We start from the raw sequence: 23,454 nt of genomic DNA, 5'->3' as shown, positions 1-23,454 counted from the left end.
ACTAATAATGAACCTATGGGAACTGAAATTAAAAGCATAGTAGCATTTACAATGATTCCAAATAAAGTTAAATGCTTAGGCATGCATTTACCAGGGGCTTACCCACTGGCTCAGTGGTAAAGAATCCGAGAAAAACACGGCCACAAAAGATACACATACCTGAAAGTTCAGTGCAGCCCTGCTTCCAATAGCCAAGACCATCTGCAGCAACCTGGATGGACATAGAGAGTGTCATACTGAGAGAAGTAAGTCAGACAGAGAAGGGGAAATGTCACATGACTTCCCTTATATGTGGGATCTAAAAGAAATTATACAAGTGAACTTACAAAGCAGAAAGAGACTCACAGACTTAGAAAACAAACTCATGGTTGCTGGCAGGGGTGGGCATGGGGAGGGATAGTTAAGGACTTTTGAAAGGTCATGTGCACACTTCTGTATTTAAAACGGATAACCAACAAAACGTATTGTATAGCACATGGAACTCTGCTCAACATTATGTGGCAGCCTGGATGGGGGGGAGTTTGGGGGAGAGTGGATACATGTTTCTGCATGGCTGAGCCCTTTACTGTTCACCTGCGACTATCACAACTTTGCTAAACAGTTGTACAGCATACAAAATGTTGTTGGTGTTAAAAAATTAAAATGAAATTTGAAAAAGGAAAATCTAAATCAATTCAAAGACATACTGTATTCATGAATTGAATGATTCAACACAATAAAGATGTCAGCTCCATTCAAGTTGATTTTTAGATTTAATGCAATTCCTACCAAAATCCCAGCAAGATTTTTTGTAGACATACACAAGCTTATTCTAAAGTTTGTGTGGAAGACATAGGCCCTAGAACAGCTAAAACAACCTTCAGAAAGAAGAATGAAGTGTGAGAATCACTCACTCTGTTCTGGGCTAAACATCTTCAAATAATTCTTTTTAAAGGAAGAATGTGGATCATACACTCTTACCCACAAAACTGAAAAATGGAAACATTTCCATGCTTTCTTTTGGCAGTCAATGTTGCAGATGGGAAATCTGAAGTCATCCTAACTTGTGGATAATGTTTTTTTTAAGTTTTTGATTCTCGAATATCTTTTTCTTATTAAATATAATTACTTCCATGATATGTCTAGATGAGATCTCTTTTTACTATCATGCCTAAAATATAGTAAAACACTTATGGACACATACGTGGTTTCCCTTTTGGCTTCTAAGAAATCAAAAGAAAACTTTTTTTTGTTCTGACTGACCATTGCCTCCTCCAGCTATTCTGGTTTACCTCCCACCCAACACCTCTTGTTCTTTGCTCCTATCCTGTGCAAGTCTAAGATCTTAATTGCAAGCACCCATACTAACTCTTGCTGCTTTAGTCATGAATTAATTTATTAAACAGATATTGAGAATCTAACCAAAATATCAACCAGTGAGGACTCCAGCGATGCCACCACTGAACGCTGGGGGCTGCTCACAGCATTACCGCTTGAGCACTGGACCCCAGACACTGCAGTTTGTGCCGTGGCTTCCACTGTCCTGGACCAGTACTGCCACCCTCAGAATGACATCTCCTCAATCCTTTCATCATTGTGCTACAAGCCCCCTTTTCAAAGTTCCATCTGCCTGAGCCTGACTGGCTGGCACAGGTCACATGCTGGTACCCTAGCGAGCAGCCTGAGAAAATGGGATTCTGGCCTCTTCTGATTCTATGTGTCAGACAGTAAAGACATCTAACATGAGAAATTTCACAAGCAGAGAAAGGAAGTTCCACTAGGACCTTGCTTCTCTGTCCTCCCTCTTCTCGCTCATCATTTTCATCTCTGTATCCACTCACATTTTGGGGAGAAACACTCAAGTTTGTTTTCCACATCACTATTACAGTTTTCCATTGTGTCAGTGCTGCTCCTCACCTGCCTTAGTGTGGGTATAAATATATGTGTGTGTGTGTGTGTGTGAAAGTGAAAAGTATTAGTCATGCACTTATGTCTGACTCTTTGCCATACCATGGACTGTAAGCCTGCTAGTCTCTCCTCTGCCCATGGAATTCTCCAAGAAGTGGTTAGCCATTCCCTTCCCCAGGGGATTTTCCCGACCCAAGGATAGAACCTGGGTGTCCCACATTGCAGGCAGATTCTTTACCAGATGTCTGAGACACCAGAGAAGCAATATATATATTTATATATAGATATATATTTATTTATCAATTCAGTTCAGTCGCTCAGTCGTGTCTGACTGTTTGCAACCCCATGGATGGCAACACACCAGGCTTCCCTGTCCATCACCAACTCCCGGAGCTTGCTCAAACTCATGTCCGTTGAGTTAGTGATGCCATCCAACCATCTCATCCTCTGTTGTCCCCTTCTCCTTCCGCCTTCAATCTTTCCCAGCATCGGGGTCTCTTCCATTGAGTCAGTTCTTCACATCAGGTGGCCAAAGTATTGGGGTTTCAGCTTCAGCATCAGTCCTTCCAATGAATATTCAAGGCTGATTTTCTTTAGGATTGACTGGTTCGATCTCTTTTCAGTCCAAGGGACTCTCAAGAGTCTTCTCTATATAAATATTTAAATTTATATATATATATATATAATTTATATGCATGTAAATTTATATTTATACAATATATTTATATAAACCATATATGTATATTTAAATTTTGTTCTCATCCTTCCTTTGAACTTGCAATTCATGGGAGTGTTGACTGCAAAGATAGATGTCAACAATTCCTCCTGAACCTGTTTGCACAATTATCCCCCTCCATCAAGGGGTGAAATTTTCCCTTGGTATCTCTAATTTTTTTGAAGAGATCTCTAGTCTTTCCTATTCTATTGTTTTCCTCCATTTCTTTCATTGATTGCTAAGGAAGGCTTTTTTTATCTCTCCTTGCTAGTCTTTGGAACTCTGCATTCACATGCTTATATCTTTCCTTTTCTCCTTTGTTTTTCACTTCTCTTCTTTTCACAGCTATTTGTAAGGCCTCCTCAGACACCCATTTTGCTTTCTGCATTTCTTTTTCTTGGGGATGGTCTTGATCCCTTTTTCCTGTACAATGTCACAAACCTCCGTCCATAGTTCATCAGGCACTCTATCTATCAGATCTAGTCAGTTAAACCTACTTCTCACTTCCACTGTATAATCATAAGGGATTTGATTTAGGTCATACCTGAACAGTCTAGTGGTTTTCCCTACTTTCTTCAATTTAAGTCTGAATTTGGCAATAAAGAGTTCATGATCTGAGCCACAGTCAGTCCCAGTCTTATTTTTGCTGACTGTATAGAGCTTCCCCCTATTTGGCTGCAAAGGATATAATCAATCTGATTTCAGTGTTGACCATCTGATGATATCCTTATGTACAGTCTTCTCTTGTGTTGTTGGAAGACAACAGCAGATGATATTAAGAAGAGGTGGCAAGAATACACAGAAAAACTATACAAAAAAGATCTTCATGACCCAGATAATCACGATGATGTGATCATTCATCTAGAGTCAGACATCCTGGAATGTGAAGTCAAGTGGGTCTCAGGAAATATCACTAAGAACAAAGCTAGTGGAGGTGATGGAACTCCAGTTGAGCTATTTCACATCCTGAAAGATGATGCTGTGAAAGTGCTGCACTCAATATGCCAGCAAATTTGGAAAATTCAGCAGTGGCCACAGGACTAGAAAAGGTCAGTTTTCATTCCAATCCCAAAGAAAGGCAATGCCAAAGAATGCTCAAACTACCACACAATTGCACTCATCTCACATGCTAGTAAAGTAATGCTCAAAATTCTCCAAGCCAGGCTTCAGCAATATGTGAACTACGAAATTCCAGATGTTCAAGCTGGTTTCAGAAAAGGCAGAGGAACCAGAGATCAAGTTGCCAACATCCACTGGATTATCAAAAAAGCAAGAGAGTTCCAGAAAAACATCTGTTTCTGCTTTATTGATTATGCCAAAGCCTTTGACTATGTGGATCACAATAAACTGTGGAAAATTCTTAAAGAGATGGGAATACCAGACCACCTGACCTGCCTCTTGAGAAATTTGTATGCAGGTCAGGAAGCAACAGTTAGAACTGGACATGGAACAACAGACTGGTTCCAAATAGGAAAAGGAGTACATCAAGGCTGTATATTGTTACCCTGCTTACTAAACTTATATGCAGAGTACATCATGAGAAACGCTGGGCTGTATGAAGCAAAAGCTGGAATCAAGATTGCAAGGAGAAATATCAATAACCTCAAATATGCAGATGACACCACCCTTATGGCAGAAAGTGAAGAAGAACTAAAAAGCCTCTTGATGAAAGTGAAAGTGGAGAGTGAAAAAGTTTGCTTAAAGCTCAACATTCAGAAAACAAAGATCATGGCATCTGGTCCTATCACTTCATGGGAAATAGATGGGGAAACAGTGGCTGACTTTATTTTGGGGGCTCGAAATTCACTGCAGATGGTGATTGCAGCCATGAAATTAAAAAAAGCTTACTCCTTGGAAGGAAAGTTATCACTAACCTAGACAGCATATTAAAAGCAGAGACATTACTTTGTCAACAAAGGCCCATCTAGTCAAGGCTATGGTTTTTCCAGTGGTCTTGTATGGATGTGAGAGTTGGACTATAAGGAAAGCTGAGCGCCGAAGATTTGATGCTTTTGAATGGTGGTGTTGGAGAAGATTCTTGAGAGTCCCTTGGACTGCAAGGAGATCCAACCAGTCCATCCTAAAGGATATCAGTCCTGGGTGTTCATTGGAAGGACTGATGTTGAAGCTGAAACTCCAATATTTTGGCCACCTGATGCAAAGAGCTGATTCATTTGAAAAGACCCTGATGTTGGGAAATATTGAAGGCAGGAGAAGGGGATGACAGAGGATGAGGTGGTTGGATGGCATCACCGAAGCAATGGACATGGGTTTGAGTAAACTCCAGGAGTTGGTGATGGACAAGGAGGCCTGGTGTGCTGCTGTTCATGGGGTCACAAAGAGTCGGACACAACTGAGCGACTGAACTGAAACTGAATCAAGGGGTGGGATGTCTTGTGACTTGACATAACCAATAGAATGCAGCAGGAGTGCTATTATAAGACTTCCAGTTTTCATTCATAAGAGGATTGACAGCTTCCACTTTTCCAGTTTGACAATCCAGCTGCCATATGATGAAACTCAAGCCACATGAGAGAGCAAAGGGTCCCACAGTTCTCCAGTCATCAAGTGCCAGATATGAAATGAAGCCACCTTGAACATTCCAGCTTTGGCCTACTTCCCAGCTGAATGCCATCACCACATGAAGCAGACTCCACATCACGTGGGGAAGAATTGTCTAGCTGACCCTGCCTTAATTTCTTCCGACAGAATTGTAAGCAAATAAAATGGTGTGATTTTATTGAGCAATAGGTAACTTGACACACTCCTACATCTTACATGGTTCTCTTTTCATCTTACTTTGTCATTTGTTCATCTCATCTTATTTCCTCTTGATCTTCTCTCTTCTTATGATTGTCTTTAGCTGTTCGTAGAAGCCACATTAACTGAACTGAACTGAGAAGCCACATTTCTTTGCAACTTAATGCAGTTTCCAAACAATTTCCTAAAATTGAATTTTAGTTACTCTATGTACTTATGAGTCATCAAGATGAATTTTTCTTTCTAATGTTCTGCAGTTCATCTTTTTTAAATAGATCAAGTTGACTGCTTTCCTTTTTTATTCATTTCTGGAAATAAAAGATATATTAAATTTTTGGTTTTTTTAAAATAAATTGTTTTAACAACCAACAGATTGTGTAGATCTCCCCTGGTCCTCCTACTTTGAAGTTCGCTGGGTCTCCTTTCTGGCTTAATAGCAACAGGACTTTCAAGGACTCTGTATACTAAAGAGATCTCAGCCCAACTCCCAGGGTCTGTTTCCCAGGCTTTCTTGTAATACGTGGTTGCTGTGTTGCAAGGTGAAGTCTCATCCTCCTACCTAGCTTCCTGGAACTTTGAAACTATGCTTTCTAGCATGTCTTGTTACCAGGTGTGTTAAGTCTCTGTCTTCACCTACATGTATGTTCTCCTTGAAAGCAAAGCACCTCCACTGAGCTCCCCTATATTGCCCTGTTGTTTGCATGGTTTTAGTCTCCAAACGAGTGTAGAAATGCTTGTAGGAAGGCAGAACAAGCGGCATCACAGAGTAGTGGGGCAGCTTCCTAGGTTTTTATTAACCTCACATCAGAATATTTTAGGGCAACCAGAGTAAGAAAAAAGAAGTATCCTGCTTTATTTTAAGAGAAGCAAGAGTATGTCACTTGTCTGGGTTTCAATACAACTTTATCAGTATTATGTTTAAAAAACATTCCTTCCATAATCTGATAATACGTTGTTTATCAGCTTCAGTTTTCAGTGATGTTATATATTTTCATCTCTTTCTAAGTTTTTGTAAGACTTTTAGAAAGGAAATCATAGAGGCCACATCAGGGACTGCAAACCCTGCCTCCATTAAAACCTTTAGCAGTCTAGAATATCTGATAGAGTATCTGACAGAAGCCCATATCACACCTGCTGGAGGAAGGTCGTGAGTGGGAGTAATTCTAGGAAGATGTTGTGCAAAAGGAATTCTAATTCCATTTTCTCAAAGGAAGCAGGTGGACTATGAAGAAAAGGATTGTTAAGGAAAATGCCCTAGATTAGAGAGAGAAGCGGATTTGATGAAAAAGTTTTGCTAGCTGCAGTCAGGATATTGGATCCTCAAAAATTTAGAGATCATCATAGTGCCAAATTTAGGCCTGACCAACATATGAGCAGAGATCTTGAATGCTACAATTTTAATGTTAAGGTCATATCAGTAGTTAAATCTCCAAATTATATATGCTTTTGAATCCAAGTATAGAGAAGGCAATGGCACCCCACTCCAGTACTCTTGCCTGGAAAATCCCATGGACGGAGAGGAGCCTGGTAGGCTGCGGTCCATGAGGTCGCTACGAGTCGGACACGACTGAGCGACTTCACTTTCAGTTTTCACTTTCATGCATTGGAGAAGGAAATGGCAACCCACTCCAGTGTTCTTGCCTGGAGAATCCCAGGGACGGGGGAGCCTGGTGGGCTGCCATCTATGGGGTCACACAGAGTCAGACATGACTGAAGCGACTTAGCAGCAGCATAGAGATGGTAGAAGTAAGGAGTCAGCTAATATGGGGCATTGAGTGAAAATGTGCAGACTGAATCATGCAGTGTAGCCCCAAGCTCTCTTTCCCCACTGTTTTGGTTCTCCACTGTCACATAATAACCACCCCAAAATGTACTATCTTAAGACAACAAGCTTACAAATGCTTACAACTGTAAGCAATACAAGCTTTTATTGTTTACAATTCTGGAGGTTGACTGTATCCAGCTAGATAGTTCTTCTACAGCATAGGAAGTTGACTGGGTGTTATAGTCATCTGAGGGTTCATCTGGCCTGCAACATCCAAAATGGCTAACTCACCTATCTGGTGCCTTGGTTGCTCACGCTAGAAGGCTGGGATAAGCTGGGCTGCTGGGATGTTGGGGCCTCTCTTTACCCGTGTTTCAGGGCTGCCTTCTCTATGCTTGTCCTCTCCATGTGGCCTTTCTTCACGGCCTCCCCAGCAAGATAGCTAGCCTTATTACATGGTATCTCAGGGCTCCTAAGAGTACAAAAGTGGACACATCCAAGCCTTCTGAAGGCTAACCTTAGAATTGTCACAGCATCATTTCCACTATATTTTACTGGTTAAAGTAGTCACAAAGCCAATTCAGATTTAAGGGGAAAAAATATCACTTTCTGAGAGAAAAATGGAAAAAAAACTCAATGACCTTCTTTAGTGCACCATACTCACCTAGGTCCAGAACACTAGCAGCCATTGTATAATGCAACTGAGGCTATACTCACACTGTATAGAGAATGGAGAGAGGGGCATGGAGGACTTTTTCCAGTGGAGAAACTGAATCACCTTAAAGAAAAGATACACACATTTTCTGGAGGTTCACAACAGGACTCTGAGCTACCTGTCTACAAGCCCCTCCTCCTTCCCCAGCTTTTGATCTGCTTTTCAGTCCACACCTCTACATGTGAATGGATAATCAAGAATTGGTAGACATCCGAAGTAAACTGCACACATGATAGACAAAGCGAAAACTCAAAAGAAACAGAGATGAAAAGAAAAGCAGTGAAAGGGATAACAAAATAGGTAATTAATATTTTCAGGGAGATTTTTAAATATTTCATCCAAGAAATAAGAAGATAATATATAAAAAAGAACAATCAGACAATAGCAAAGAACTCTTGAAAATTAAGCATATGAGCCAAAAAAATGAATAGAGGAATTAGAGGATAACATTAACAAAGATAAATACACAAAATAACAAGGATGTAGACAATATAATGGATATTCATATATTATAGAATAAATACAGGAGTTCCAGTTTCCAACCTCTAGGTGTTCCCAAGGTGAAAAAAGAAGATGGCACCAAAGTAACTGCAGAAAGAAAGTTGAAAGAAAGAGAGATAAAGAGAGGGAGAGAGAAAGGGGAAGGAAGGCGGATTCTTTACTAACTGAGCTATCAGGGAAGCCAGGAAGGAAGGGGAAGGAAAAGAGGGCCACACAAAATTTTTCCAGAATTGAAACTCAAGGGCCTCCAGATTAAAACCCAGTTAAAACCAAGGAAGTAAATCAAGAGAGAGGAGACACGACATGAGATCAAATCAACAAAGACTAAACATAAATGGGGGATAAAAGGAATGCAAGAATGGTAGGGAGGAGGCAGGTTGAGGCTATGCAGCAACCATGGAGAGATGTGAGTCAGGACAGAGAGCAGATCTCGGAGCACAAGCAGACGAGACTCTAAAGGGGAGGAAATGAAAGTGGTCAATTATCTGGTAGGTTTGACTACTTGGAAAATTGTATTGAGAGGTATTTTACAGAGCTATGAAATGGTGTGAAATTCCTTAGGCAGAGGATCAAAGAAAACAAAACAGATGGAAAACTGAGGCAATTATTAACTCCAGGAAAAACGAAAAGTTGAACAATAATGGAGATATAACCAGAGTATACCACTTGTGTCAACAGTAAGCAAAATTTATAGTCATAATAATGAAACTCTGAAAATGATTTTAATTAAGAATCAAGATATAATAGTAAAAGAATATGGGCTACAGAAGAGAGTATATAAATGAGTGTATATTTGTATCTGTCATAATAGAAAGTGAATAATGTTTGAAGTTAATGGATAAAGAAAAATCCATATGTTATTTTAGTTAGAAACATGGATATAAATACCAAAAGAAGCACTGTAAGAGCTTAAAATGCTTCCTTCTGGGGAGTAGGATGGGAGGAGGGTGATGAATACAGTTGTGAGGGGTCTCAGTAAAACTACCTACTACAGCATCCAAATAATCCGCTCCTTACCCCATGCAACATCCCTTTCCCAGCCAGGCATTGCCTTGCAACACACTTCTACTCGGTCATAAATCCCCTTCCTTATTAATACTATCTTCCCCCTCACCCCCTGGCCAGGCTCAAACACCCCCCAGACAATCTCCTTTACTCTTTACTCTCTGTTTATACTCATAATCAAGTCTTTGAGACAGCATGTTTGCCGTCTGCAAGTCCCGAGGGAAAAAAACGCAGATGAGAGGGACTTCTCTGGTAGTCCAGTAGCTAAGACTCTGTGCTCCCGAAGCAGAGGGCCTGGGTTCAGTCCCTAGTCGGAGAACTAGATCCCACATGCCACAACTGGTACAGACAAATAAAGGAATAAAAAACAAATAAACTTCCCAAGTTTACTTACTAAAAAACGAGAAATTATATAAAAACTAAGGATCTGGGATCAATAAGGTCAGAGGAAAAAGTTTTCAGTCTAAAGCTCAGAAAGCAAGTGGATAGTCATGTTGTCTTTAACTTTTGAAGATTGTTGGTCTAGCTTGGATAGCCATGTTTACCAGCCCGCCTCCTTCCCAAATCCATCCTTCAAGTCTCACCTCCTCCGTGAAATCCTCCCAATTCCCCAATCTTCAAGGATCTCTCCTTTTTAGGACAGTGGTACCTTCAAACTTACCAACTCCCAGCTCATCACATACATCTTGAAATATTTCTCGAGTCAGCTACAGGAAAGCAAGCACCATACAAATAGGTCTTCTCCATGTATTTAGATCACAGTCAAGAGCCAGGCGGAGAAGGCAATGGCACCCCACTCCAGTACTCTTGCCTGGAAAATTCCATGGATGGGGGAGCCTGGAAGGTTGCAGTCCATGGGGTCACTAAGAGTCGGACACGACTGAGCGACTTCACTTTCACTTTTCACTTTCTTGCATTGGAGAAGGAACTGGCAACCCACTCCAGTGTTCTTGCCTGGAGAATCCCAGGGACGGGGGAGCCTGGCGGGCTGCCGTCTATGGGGTCGCACAGAGTCAGACACGACTGAAGCGACTAAGCGGCGGCAGCAGCAGCAGCAAGAGCCAGGAGCAAAGCGCTTATAGGCCCCCTACAGGGGCTGAATTTGTTAAATTGCTTGATTCAACTCTCAGCAAATGCCTAGAGCCTGTTCACATTTTCTTCTCTTCCTGTATGAACTGGTATGGAGGCCAGTGTCTGACTCTTCATGTCTGTTTTTAGTAGGTATCAAAAAATATTTATTGAATGAATGAATTTAATAATCGCATATTTTACTTCTGGTTCCTGCCTTCCTTAGGTGATGTTAGCACAGGAAAGCTGGGTTAAATTGCACTGAGACCGTAGTTCTCAATGTGTGATCCCTGGAAGAGCAACATCACATAACCTGGGAACCTGTGAGAAATGAAAATCCTCAAACCCCACCTGGGACCTCCTGAATTAGAAACACTGGAGACAGGGCAGCCTGTGTTCTGACAACCCCTTCAGGTAATGCTGATGCAAGTTAAGGTTTGAGGAGCGCTGCACCAATATTTCCTCTCCTGCTGAAGGCTATATCTTGCCCTGCCTTTACTCACATAAAGGTATTGGCATGCTAGGCCAGTAACCACAGCCAGCAGTAAGACCAGCAGAAGCCTCTGGAGTGATGGAGGCCCCTGCTGCCCAGTGGCAGGACTTTAGGCAGACTGTTTAGTCTAAAGAAAGGTGACCTGAATCTTTAAAGTCCTGTTAAGAATCACCTCAGGCAGGAGCACTGGGCTTCAACTACAGTAAAAGGTATCCAGGCTAGCTGAGAGGAGGGTGGCTGGGCCAGAGTAACCAAAGGAAGACGGAGAAGGTCAGGTCCTTTTTCAGAAGGGCCTGGCGCTCTGAGAACCTCAGCCCTCTTCCCCCCGCCACCCTTCCCTTCATCTTCATCCTCCAGGGGAGAGCCGAGACAGCGCCAGGAGCAGATTTACAGCTCACAGCCATGAATAATGCAGCAGCCCAGCTCTTCAGGCAGAAGCTTCTGGGTAGCTGTAAATCACCCAGACACTGTGCCAGCCTGCTTAATCAGCTGTCCCCAGGGCACCTCAGCAGAGGGAAAGAGGGCACCCTAGCTGCATTCAGTAGCCTGGTTAACAAGACCCCAGGCTACAGCAGCCAACAGGCTACCCTCCCTGCCAGCCTCACAGTTCCCAAAGTGTGGCCCATAGAGGAGCGACTTCCCTAGAAGGGACAACAGAAGGACATAGGTGAGAGAAGAGATGCAGCCCTTGACACTGGAAGCTCCAGCATGTGCACACACAGAGCACTTCTGCCCTAGAGCTCTGGGCCACAGTGCGACGTTGTATATGCCAGGCATTCATTGTAGAAAGGCCCCAGCAGGAGGGACACACACACACAAGGCTGAAATCCAGCCCAGCTTTGCCTACTGAGCCCTGTGTGCTGGCTCAGGGCTGTGCTCTGGTATCTTTTTCTGATTTGCTCAAAGTTATGGTCTCTGCTGCAGCTCTGGGCATACACCTGGGTTCCCACTTCCTTTCTAATCCCACTTTCCCTAGGTCACAACACTGGCCCTGCCTCTTCCTAGAACCCCAGTCTCCCCAGCTGCTTCCCAACCCCTGCCTAGGTGAGGCCCCACTCCCTCAGGACTCACCCTTTCCAGGTGTTGAGTTCTTCCTGCTATCTGCCCTGCACTCCCCAGCTCTGTGCTACTCAGAATGGGAAGCCCACAGCTACAGGTGCCCGCACACTGCTGTAGTACAGATACAAGGAGCTGAGACAGAACTTTCCCTGAGACAGCCTTAAGTGGGGTCATACCCAAGTTCCCTGAAGGACAGGGCAGGACAGCTCCTTGTTGTGAATAACCATACGTAGATGATCCCCAGCAAAAGCAAATTGTTTGGGTTCCCTTCAGTGTATTTGCATTCCAAATTTGATGTACATTTCCTACCAGGACCCCTCAGTCAAGCCTGAGCCATAATCTAGCAGGGAGGCCTTCTCAAACTAAGGGACGATTTTCAACCCACTGGAACTCTGATCCATGAATCTTTTAATGATGCTTATTCTCCAGCAGAGAGGAGGATATTGCTCACAATAAAAGGGTATGTTTGGGGAGGGGTATGCACAGGGGAGCAGTCATCTGAAAATAGGATTAGGAATTTTAGAAATGTATGAAGTTCCCAAACCATGTCTCCTATCACATGACCCATTTGGTGTCTCCGGAAATCCCACATGGAAAATTGGACCGAAGCAGGGAGACACAGCTTCCCCAGGGAGGCGGGAAGGCTGAAGTCGGCAAACTGAACCTCCCTGGGAATGGTGGTGCCCTTGAACTTGCGGTTTAATAAATGAGCCAGGTCACCTGCTCTGGGAGGAGCCCCTGAGGTCTTATAGGTCACAGGGGCAGCCCACCCTGACCACAGTAGCCCACTTCCTGTCTTGGCCACACTCCCATCCCCAGTCACCACTGACTCTAAGTGTTACATGACTCAGCACCCAGAGCCACCAGCCACTGAGTTCATCATCCCCGTTGGAGAGGCCCAGGCAACCAGAAGTCCCCAAGTTTACTAGCATCTATGGGCTCCATATGAAATGATCCCCCTGCCCTGATGGAGAAAATGCAACCCTTCCCCTTAGGAGGGCCCTGTCCTTGGCCATGCCGGTGGCCACCGCAGCTAGGCACTCAACACACATCGTTTATGTAACCGCAACAGACCAGGATACAACACAGGAGCCATACCTATGGTCTTTCCTCTGAGTCAAACAGTCAGGTAGTCATTCAACACATACAGCTGAAATCTGTGTGCTGGGCACCGGTAGGGCATAGTGTGAATGGGTTAATAATACAGTCTACAACTTTGCGAGCATTGCTGGGTTCCAGGTACTGTCTTAAGCACTCTGCATGTGTCAGGTCAAGTAAGCCTGACAACAGCCTTTCGTATCAACTTTATTTTACTGGAAACTGAGGCACAAACACATTAAGTAATTTACCCAAGGCCATACTGCAAAGTGAGAGAACAGATTTCAAATCCAGACCACCTGATTCCAGGACTCAAGCTCTGGGTAGCAGCTGACTCTGCTGTTGCTGCTGCTAAGTCACTTCAGTCATGTCCGACTCTGTGTGACCCCATAGACGGCAGCCCACCAGGCTCCCCTGTCCCTGGGATTCTCCAGGTAGCAGCTGACCCTGTTCCTCCACTAACAGGTCTCTTTCAACAGCTCACCATCTAGGGGAGAGTAGGGTAAGGAACCAAGTAATCAGAACATGGAGCACTCTGAGCCAAGGTTGCTAATTCAGCAGGGCCCTGGTGCCTTAACTGGACATCAAAGTAAGATTCTGCCTTCTCCTGAAGGGATCAGTCTATGAACCATCCCAGAGGAATAAGAGCTTGGCATTTCCAGAAAATAGCAAGACACTCCACAGCTGTGAGCCACGGGGCTGGAGAGGCAGGTTGAGGCCAGCGTCTGAGAGGCCGTTCGTGCCAGGCCAGGGCAAGCAAGCTCTGTCTTGTGGGCAGTGGGGGGCCACTAAAGGTTTCAAGTAGGGCAGGAACATAAGTCCCATCCAGAGGAAAGCCCTGGCACAGGGGATGGGGGCCATCTGGGGCCCGCCTGTGGCTGAAGACCTAACGGCCAACTCCCCAGAGCCTGGCCTGGCCTCCACTTGCCCTGGGCCCGGGGCGGGACCAGGGGAGCCGGCCGGCTGTCTCCAGATGATTAAGGAGCTGGCAGTGGCTCCCTTGGTCCAGGGAGGCCGAGCCAGCAAAGCATAGTCTTCCCTCTTCCCCTTTTGGCACCGAGGGGGCCTATTGATGTTTATCAGCCCGTGTTTATTATTCTTAACGCTGCTCAGGATGTTCCTCCCAGCTGGGGAGGGTGAGGCAGGCCAGCGGGGAGCACAGGGACAGGACCTTGGCTTCACTGCCACCCAGGATTTGTGTCAGAGCCGGGAGGCTCACAGCTCGGCCAGTTCGGCTTTCTCATTGACAGATAAAGAAGTGGAGGCCAGAGACTAGGAGACATTTGCTCAAGGTCACAAGCAAATTCAGTACGAAGATTGTCTGCAAAAGAGAACTGAACGTGAATTCAGATCTCTCTGTCCCTAAGACCCTGCATCTGACCTTGGTGTCTCATTCAACAAACACTTACCACATGCCTGTTGTGTGAAAAGGCTCTTATTATCCAGGAGGTATGGTGGGGACAGCTGAGATGGGGCGAGAAAGGGGGTAGGAAGGGTACTCTGAGTAGAGAAAACAGTTTGGGTAAGAACCTGGAACATAGCAATGGTTCTGGAGCTGGATGTGCCTAGCACATGGAGGGGGGTGGGCCAAGGCAGGAAACGCAGCTGAAGAAACCAACGGGGCTGACTTCTCTCCCCGAGAAGTTTCCCATGTGGGGTCAGAGGAGCCAGCTGCCCTTATGCCTCCAAGTAATGCTCAAGCTCATCCCCACTGCCTCCAACTCCACCATTAGGCCAGCATCCCTCAGATTCTCACTGCCCACAAACGCAGCTGAACTAGACTGGGGCAGGGAGGGAAGCTGTGAATCCAGTTTCCTCTGCTCACGGGGAGACTCCGCGTCCAGAAAGAAGGGGTTGATGAGAACTAGCCCTTGAGGACCACACGGGGGCCCTCTTTGTAGGTGGTAATGTCCCTCTGGAGACTAAGGCAGCGAGGCTGAGGCCTCCAGCCAGGATCCCAGCTTGAACAGCCCCTCTAGGCTATATCTAACCCGCTCCCTCCACCTGGGACTCCAAGGGACGGGCCATTGCCCAGCCTGAGCCCAGTGTGCTGCCGCTCCAGGCCAGTGCTGAGCAGCGTCCAGGGAGGAAAGAGCACCCTCTTGGCCTTTGTCCTCCCAGGCTGTTTCTGCCGTGAGCCTTCCCAGAGTTTTCCCCTCCAGACTGTCCTCCCCAAATACCCTTCCTGATTCCAAGAACACTTGGGAGCTGGGGACTCAAGACTTCAGCCCACGAGTTGCCCTATGTTAGTCCACACTCATTTCCCTTTTCTTATAGCCTCTGGCTGATTATGTTCTTCCCTCTGAGAAGGATGGGTCTGTATTAATCCACTCCAGGCTCTTTCCGGGCCTCGCTGAGCCTGCCAGAAACTGGGACAGTATCGAGGAGGCACTTGATGACCTTCTGCCGTGAACCAGTCCCAAGAAGCTGCCTCTAAGCCTCAGGGTTGAGACCCAAATCCATCGTCTTCAGGGTTGAGGTCTTATTGTACCCCCCCACCCCACCCCAGACCCTGAGTACCAAGCGCTTGAAGGGAGGCAGAAAAGAAACAAGGATTGGGGTGTGAGTCTAGGAGGACTTGGGGGCATCTGCTGCATGAGAGGGAGCCAGACCAGCCCAGGGCTGCTGAGACATGAGGAAGAGGGCAATAAGATGTGATGACTGGACAACCGCCCAAGCCAGAGTTCACCGGTGAGCCCTGGGCTTGCGGGGCTGCCCTTCCCAACAGCACTGTGGCCTGTGGGCCAAACCCTTGGCTGCAAGGGCCTCATCTGGATGATGAAGGTGTTGGGTGGTCCAGAAGATTCCTACAAGGCTTCCCAGATCTGACCGTCAGGATTCTGTTTTGTTTTAATCCCATGCTCTGTGATTGCAGTGCACAGTGGTGGAATGTGTTTCCAACCTCAGTATCTCTAAAGAAGAGCCCTGGAAGCCCACATTAGTAAATGCTCATGGCCCTTGTGCAGTGTCTGAAATGACCAGTGCAGCTCAGGGTAGAAGAATGGCATCTCCCTTACAGCCGAGGTAGCAGAGATCAAACAGCCAAACCACACACAGAGCTTCTGTTAGTCATCTGTGCTCAAGGCCAGTTGTAGTTAAGGCCATGGGCTTTGAAGGCCAGAAGAACCCCATGGAAGTAGGGCACAGCTCAGAGCGGGGAAGTAGACTCAGCATGAATGCCTGTGTCGGCCAAGAGTGATCATAAAGGCAGCACTGATCCATCACTCCATTCAGCTCATCAACCATCCATTATTCATTCTTTGAATTTTCCCCTGGCTGCAGTTATATGCCAGGATCTGTGAAGATTAAGTGAGTAAGACCATCTCTACCCAGAGGAGTGCATGACCAGGCTAGGAACACAGATGGGTAATACAAGTTAAGGGCCATCAGAGCTTCATGAGGCCGAGTCTGGTGTCTGCCTGGCAGGGGTGGCTCTGAGGGAGCAGCATGCAGAAGGAGGGGCCAGCCCTGGACCTTGCTGTGTGGGTAGGTGCTGGGCTGGTGATCAAGGACCAGAGGCCTCAACGGCCCAGCACCCCCAGGCCTGCATCCCAGGGGGCTGGGAGCCATGCTGCAGGGAATGGACTTTAGCCAGAGGCCACAGAAGGGCTGGAAGTGCAACTTGCTCCAGTTTGTGCCATCAGGTTAAGAACGGCAGGGCCCTGAGCAGGTGCAGTGAGGAGGGAAGAAAGGGTAGAGGGAGCATGCACTGGCCTGGACCACTGCTGCAAGGACTGGGGAAAGCGGGATATCATCCTACACACCTGGTTTTCCCATCTGAGAAACGAAGGAGGCGACGTTGAACACATCAGAGTGGGTTTAGGAGAAGATGCCAAGTTCAGCTTTCCCTGAATCACACACAGCCATGTTTCCTTCAAGCATAAAAGGTTCTGTCGGCAATTCATAAATGATTTATTGCTCCTCCCTGTCTGCATTCATTATCCTTTGGATTCTGAGTCCTATACACAGAGACAGAGAGAGGCACAGAGAAGGGGAGAGAGCCCGAGAGAGAGTGATCAGAGAGGACTGAGTCTTTCTCTCTCCTCCTGCCCCTGGTCTCTGCCTCTCACGAGGGTGGCCAGTCCTGGGGCCTGCACGGGGCCTGCATCCACTCCCTCACCTCATTCTGACAGCAGTCCTTGAAGCCTTGCGAAATGGAGGCCCCAGGAGGGACTGTAACTTACCAGAGGTCATCCTTCTAGGCAGTAAATGTTTCCTGATGCTTGCAGTGTGGTGGCCACTGGGGTTCACTTCTCTGCTTCCCTTTGTGGCTATCAGCAGCATCAGGAGGTGGAGGGGGATCCCAGCAGGGCCTGGGACATAGCAAGGCCTCATCTTGGTCCAGGGAACTAGGTGGCCAGGGATGCCTCTGGTGGATGCATTGGGTCAGCAGGGAGGGGGTGGTCTCTGCTCCAGATGAAAGGTTGAGAACATGAGAAAAAATGTCAGGTCTGCATCCCTGTGGAAATGCCTCCTGACCTTTTCTAATGTGACGTGGTTTGAGTTTTCCGGAAGCCAAGCCCCCCAAATAATGGTTCTACTCTCTTTTCTAATAAATATGTGGCCCTGGGCCCAGCTCTCTTCTCTGCTTTGTCATGAGGGACCCGTTATTTATGACTTGGGGATGAGTCACAGGCCTTGGCAAGGAACTCACAGCTCTAGGCCCAGTGTATTTTTCCACTCGGTAGCAAGAGAAGGAAGATGCTTGTAAATTCTCCCATTGAAACGACTGTGTAGGTATCTTCACAAGGATACTCCTCCTGGCTCGACTGTAAATCTTCTACTTGGTGGATGTTCCTGGTGGTCTTTGGCTGCCACAGGAAAAGTGGGTGGGGGTGCTTGTGGACTCTGGGCTCAGCTCCCACCCCAGCTCCCAGGCCACACAACTACATGCCTCAAAAAGTGCCACAGATTCTGGGGGGGGGGGTGGTTTCAAGGCACCCTGGGCACTGTGAGTGGAAGGAGATGAAGGGGTCAGGACAGCGGGTCCCAGAGAAGGTAAGAGTACAGTGTGGGAGAAACAGGCCCCAGGAGGGAAAGGGTTTAAGGTTTTCCCAGCACCCCCCAGCCCAGTCTGCATTCCTCACTCACTTCTGACTCTGTATTAGGCTTGACCGGCACCTCTCCCAGGCCTGCATGGACATTCTGGGTTTACTCCCACTTCCCCATTTGCTCCAGCTCTTCTTCCTTCCCCCAACCCCTCCCCTCAGAGCCCCTAGCCAGGTACTATGCTCAAGCCATCAGACCATGTGATGATTTCTTACTTTCCATTTGTTTGACTTACTGTTCGATTTTAAGCTCTCTTTTCATCACTTACACCATGACTAGGCACTTGATCTGGGGTGCGGGTGGGAGAGGTTCAAGAACTGTAGAAGGGACAGAGATGTTTTACCCTGCTTGCAAGCTAGCAAGTTTGCCTGACACTGCTTCAGAGATGCTGGCAAAAGACACAGGATTCCTGGCTCAGAGACAAAGGACAGTTTCCTACTAACATGATGGTAATATCCAGATCACCAGCATTTGAACCAGTGCAGGGAGTCATCATCCCTACAGGGTGAGGCAACGAGGGCCATGAGATGCTTGCATATATCATAGGCTGAATTACAGGGGTGGATCCCTGAGTTAGGGAGCCTGACTGTTTTATAATAGGCAGTAAGCATGTATAAACTTGACCCAGAGGAAGAGATTCTCTTTGTTGTACTCAATAGTAAACAAAGCTGCCCTCTGCTGCAGAGGGAGACACCTTCTCTGTCTTCATAGACTGTTAACCATGCAAACAACCTTGAAAAGGTCATCAAGAACAAAGCAAGCCCGGGCTTGTGCTGGCAAGGAGTACAGGAGAGACCCATGGAACGTTATCTCCTAATAGGAAGCTTATAGTGACCATCTCTGGCTAGCATTGTCCTCAAACCCTGTGATCTCCAGCTCTGAAGTACACTCAGAGTCTTGGTGAGGTTGTACCCCATTTATAGAAGCACGCTGCAGCAGGCTCTTTGGTGCCCGGCCATCATCCTCAGCAGTCACTTGACAAACTGAAGACTGTTAGTATTACAGGTACTTAGCCTACACACAGGACAAGCCTGTGGTGCTGGAGGCTTAGCGCTCCTGGAAGTAGTCCTCAGTCAAAGAAAGATGAGGAGGTGGTGGATAGACACCCCAGCTTCCTTCCCTTTGCTCGAGATGACTGTCTCCCAAGTTCCCAGTGGAACTGAGCCCCAGTTGCCCACATGGAGAGCTACTTGATGGCACACCCTGGGATTCTCCCCTGTTCTGGCTCATTCTTGCCCTCCCAGTACTTTCTGGGATCGCTTCTCTACTTGCACTCAAATCCTTGTCTCAGGACTGCTTCTAGGGGACCCTAACCAAAGATACTTAATTAACATTATAATGCACTCTTATTCAAAAAAATGAAACATATTGTCCTCACAATACAAGGCACAAGTAAAGAAGTTAAGCTTACCACACTCAACTTGACTCCTGGAGACATGCAACAATTTCTTGGAGAGAGCAGCAGATCAATGGAGAGAAGGGGAACATTGTATTAAAGAGGCCAAGATAACCGAATCTAGGCCCTGAGAACAGAGCAACTGAACCAACCTCAGATAATACAAAAGGGAGACACGTAAGCATTATTGGCCAGAGAGGTATTTGCCTGCAGTCTTCCCTTCTGTGAGCTCTCCCCACATTATCCAACCCCAAGTCTACTGCTTCTTTGTCCAGACTCTTCCCTTATAGGAATCTCAATCACTCACAAGTGTGAGGATCTGAGAATAGCTGTGAATGGGATCCCTGGGGTATCGACTTTACAACAAGCCTCAAAGCCTTGAGCTAAAGTGAGGAATACCCAAGAAGGGCAATAGAGTGGGAGTCAAGAGCATCAGCACAACGTGGGGAGCTTGTCCAAACCACACACTTAATAATTTGGAAACATCCCAAGAGTGGGCTGAAAGTCTCCAGTTCAGCCACATCCCTGCAGAATTTCCATTCTGCTCAGGACCACTTGCCAGACTTCCTCTTCAACACAGACACTGGAAATTCTCCCCAACAACCCTTGACAAGTGGATAGAAACCCATGAGGAAACTACTAGCATTAATTGTTCTGTGCAAAGTCAATTCAATCCTGTCCAACTCTGTGTGACCCCTCGGACAGTAGCCCACCAGGCTCTTCTGTCCATGTGGTTCTCCAGATAAGACTACTGAAGTGGGTTGCCATGCCCTTTCCCATAGAATTAATTAGTACTTATCATTATTGCTTATTATCATTATTATCCCTCAAGTGAGAACAGCTCTTTAACTTTTCAAAGCTTTATCACTTTGACCATATGTCATTTGAGACTCTTCTTCCCCCGAGTCCCCATTAATATAAATTTTAAAACAATATCATCCTCATTTTACAAATAATGAAACTTTGGCTTGTAAAAGGAAAATTAATGGAAATTCTCTTAGTTTATAGATAAGAAGACTGAGACTCAGAGACACTGGCTTGCCAAAGGTCACAGAACATGCTGGTGTCACAGAGAATAAGAGGAGCAACTTGTAAGTAGTAGCTATCACTAGCTGGGTATTTACAGTCTTCCAGTTCTTGCATGCTGAATATATTCTGTTCATGATCTTTATTAATCCTCAGAACAACCTTACCAGGCTGATGCTATTATTATCCTCATGGAACATATGAGGACCTCAGGCTCAGTGTGGTTCATGTCTGCGAGTGGTCATGGCTGGGTGGCATGGCTGTGCATGGAGTTAAGCTCCCTGGCCCACAGCTCCCTCCAAGCATGAGCCAATCAAACCCAACAGCCAGACGTCTAGGCTGGTGACATCAGGGCCTAAGACAAGGGACTGGGGGACAGCCAATTCTGGCTGGTAGCCCCCTGCCTAGACAGCTCCCCATGTGCTAAACCACATGGGAGCCAGAGTAAAGAAGTGTGCCTGCTCCTCCCTGCTGAGGACACCCTGCCAATGTGCCTGGGGCTTGTCTTTATACACCAAAACCAGCCCACAATTTCTGGGCCCTAGTTGGGCAGTGGGAGGCTTTGGACTCAATCCTTGCAGTTCCAATTCCAGTGTAGGCAGCTCCAGTGCAGAAAGGACCCAAGTCACTAGCCATCCCAGCACTCCCAGCAAAGCAGAGCACAGAGCCTCCCTTGCCCCTACCAAAGCAGCCCCTTTTCAACTATTTGGCCATCCCTTTCTACCAATCTGCTCCATGGTCTCTTCCCAGGGAGACATGTTGCTCTCCTCCCAGGCCTGGCCCATGGCTCAGAATGTACACCCAGGCTGACCTCTCCACTTTGTTTGAGGAATGGTTTGGTGTGAATGCCAGGCAAAGTCTTGGGTCACTGGCAACAAAAGTCTGCTGCAGCATCCCTTTCCCTGAGCCCCGACACTTGCCCTCTGGCAGTGAACCTTGAAACCTCCTCAGGATCCAGATGTTTGGTGTCCTGCAGTCTGGCCAGTGTCCAGCCACACCACAGCAGCGTTAATGGACCATGTAGGCATGGAGACTTCTGCTGGGCAAGATGGAGGTCAGTTTACTTAACTTGGTTATAAACAAAAGCAATAATTAGCCTGGGTGAGGGAGGAAAGGGAAAAGGAATAAATCAAGCCCAGGCTGAAGAAACACCTGTGGAAAGAACGCCTCAGCCTAGGGGAACAGCGGCTGCAGTAAACAAACCACGAGCGACCTTGGCTCACAGACTATTAATTTGCTGATTGTTGATGGGTTTACACAGCCTAAAATGAGAAGAAAGCCATGGTCAGGCAGCAGCCCAGTCACCCTGTATGGGAGCATTTAGTCATTGCAATAGCAAGGTGGACCAGTCCTGATCTAGGGCTGTAGGCCTGAGTGGGGGCTCTGCCATCATGGGGGCACCCAAAGAGGGATATGCCCTCTACAGACTGGGAGACAGATGGGGAGCGGGCAAATTTGCACCCAGACAACTCCAGTAATAAGTAGAACCAGACAAGTATACGTATGGGTCAAGACTTCTGGTTACACCTTGAACAAGTTTAGGAAAAAAGATGAGTATTGCCTCACAGAATTCAGTCAAGTAATGGCAAGAGCAAGAATACAACTGGGCTTCAGGTGCCCCCAGATTTCTCTGTGTGTGTGTCTGTCTTGCTCTCTCACTTCCATCTCCATCTCTCATCTTCATCTCCATCTTTCATCTTTCTCTCATCCACATCTCATTTCCATCTCCATCTCTGTCTTTCATCTCTCATCTCCATCTCTGTCTCCATCTCTCCATCTCCATCTTCATCTCCATCTTTCATCTTTCTCTCATCTGCATCTCATTTCCATCTCCATCTCTGTCTTTCATCTCTCATCTCCATCTCTGTCTCCATCTCTCCATCTCCATCTTCACCTTCATCTCCATCTCCATCTCCACCTCCATCTCCATCTCTGTCTCTCATCATGGCTGTCTGGGTAGTAGCTTCCTTCTCTTAATGCACAGTGACTTCTTTCACACAGAGAAACAGCATCCAATAGCTTCCAAATTTTCCATCATACCACTTCTACCTCATTCTCCTCAGTTTCTGTTTTTTAAAAGCATATCAGGTATATGAAATTGAATGAGGTAGCTGGTCTTGAACCAGTGAACCAGAACCAGGTGGATAAGGAGCTATGATTGACCCAGCTTGGGGAAGTCCCAATGGTGACCACAAAGGCAGGGTTGCCAAAGACCAGGCCAGTACCCTCTCTTCAGCCATGTCGGTGCTGGGGACAGCAGGGAAGGGAAAGAACTCCAGGTGGAGGGAGGGAGGCTGGATATTAACACCACGGCTGGTCACTGCAGTCTGTTGACAGTCACAATAAAGAACCATAACGGCAGCATGAGCCACAGGAGTGCAGAGCAAAGATTATGTGACTGAGTTGGGTAGATCAAAGAAGGTGGCACTGCAGTGAGTGAAGAAAAATAGGAAGTCAGTCCACACAAGAGGAGCAAATTGCAAAAGATGTGGGAGCCTGAGAGTATGTGGCTATGGTATGTCTGGATGATGGGGTCAGCGTTGGACCTGATGGTCCTTTGACTTTATTATGAGTCATTGAGGAGCCCCTGATGATGTTTGGGCCAAGGTGACATGATTATTCATTCACACAAGAAACACTTCCTGGATGTTTGCTGTTTTCCGGATCTTGTGCTGGGTGCTGGGGACAGAGAGAAGGAAAGTCTTGGTCCTGCCCTCAAACACTTCCTGAACAGGTGAGAAAGAGATACATAAATGGATGGTTATGGTGCTGGCCCTTGGACAGACAGCAGCTATGCCTTAGAGGTCATGGCTGGAATCATGGCATAGTAGCCCCTAAAAGGCATTAAAGGGGCAATAAAAATCTCCACAGTTGACAGTTGAGGGGTAGACAGTTGAGCCAAGTCCTGGAGACTGAG

The 23,454-nt window shown here is 46.5% G+C and overlaps 1 long non-coding RNA gene across 3 annotated transcripts in view; it reads right to left on the bottom strand.

Moving 5' to 3' along the window:
* The window catches only part of LOC147363573 (uncharacterized), a 61,826-nt gene that overhangs the window by 3,035 nt on the left and 35,337 nt on the right, over positions 1–23,454 (bottom strand). For 2 of the 3 annotated variants that reach the window (XR_015135966.1, XR_015135967.1), the window contains exon 3: positions 160–211. This is a non-coding gene — a long non-coding RNA (uncharacterized LOC147363573). Of the gene's footprint in view, positions 1–159; positions 212–22,333; positions 22,965–23,454 lie in introns of those variants that run through there. The other variant, XR_015135968.1, reaches the window with a different exon arrangement.

The sequence above is a fragment of the Bos grunniens genome, chromosome 11, assembly GCF_055505025.1.
Source record: "Bos grunniens cultivar Pamir isolate PY7600 chromosome 11, Bosgru_T2T1.0, whole genome shotgun sequence".
In the NCBI taxonomy this organism is placed as follows: Eukaryota; Metazoa; Chordata; class Mammalia; order Artiodactyla; family Bovidae; genus Bos; species Bos grunniens.
Note: the sequence above shows the minus strand (reverse complement) of the source record. Positions and strands in the feature narration are given on the sequence as shown.